Source organism: Heterodontus francisci, chromosome 10 (genome assembly GCF_036365525.1).
Source record: "Heterodontus francisci isolate sHetFra1 chromosome 10, sHetFra1.hap1, whole genome shotgun sequence".
Classification (NCBI taxonomy): Eukaryota; Metazoa; Chordata; class Chondrichthyes; order Heterodontiformes; family Heterodontidae; genus Heterodontus; species Heterodontus francisci.
Genome location: NC_090380.1, coordinates 63,343,884 through 63,345,032, shown reverse-complemented (window position 1 = coordinate 63,345,032; position 1,149 = coordinate 63,343,884).

Below are 1,149 nucleotides of genomic sequence, written 5' to 3'. Positions count from 1 at the left end.
AACCATTATCTGACACCAACACTTCTGGCAAAAATAAATTGCAAACCAACTTCTCAAAACCTCAATAGTTTTGGCACTTGTGGTATTAGGCATAAACTCAACATTTATCCATTTGCTACAGCTACCAACCAAAACAAAATAATCTTTATCTTTCACTTCAAAGAAATTGACGTACTCGTTTCCACTGTTTTCTTGTGTTTGACCACGGAATGAAAGGAACCTTGTTTGGATCATTTCTCATTCTGAGACACACTTCACAACTTTTCACCAACTCTTCAATATCTCTATCTACCTTTGGATACCAAAATTAGCTTCTTGCTATTGCTTTCACATGGACTATCCCTGTGTATACTTGATGAAGTTCCTCTAACAATCTCTCCCTAAACCTTGGTGGAATAATTACTCTTAAACCCCATAGGATATAACCTTGATCTACACATAGTTCATTTCTTTGTGTGAACTACTCCTGCAATTTCTCATCATCACACTCTTTAGACCAGCCATCATGATGTAATTGAGTACTTTACTGAGCACCACCTCCTTGTGAGTTTCTTCAGAAATTTCTCTAGCAGATCCTGGTATGTCATTTGTATATGTAAAGTAGTTTATAGGTAACTCGTGTGCTAAAAATGAATCAGTCCTCACTTCCTCAATTGTCAGATGTACTCTTACTGATCCCTACTGTAAATAACTTGGCCCAATTTAAACATATTTTCTTCAGCCAATTTCCTCCCATCAGGGAGACTTTGTTCCCTCCTACTACTATGAATGGTTATTAATAGGATGCATCATTGTATTCCACCTTAACACTCACTTCACCTAATACTGGAATACTGTTTTTGCATAACTAGTCAATGTCACACCAGTTTCCGTAAGGGAATATGACTTAGAGACTTCTTGTACTCTCCTTCTGAGATAACAGACACTGCTGCAGCTGTATCAAAGACTTTCATTTTTTTCTGCAGGCACTGGAATTATATCTTCAGCCCTTTTTCTCTCAACTTGCATGTACTGTTGTTCTTGCTTTCTGAGTACAACCTTGATCTTCCTGCTCAATAATATCAACTTCTGTTTCCATATCTATCATGTGCACATTTGAGGACTTCCAGGAGCCTGAACTAGCTTTAGGTCTACCATAACGCTGACCTG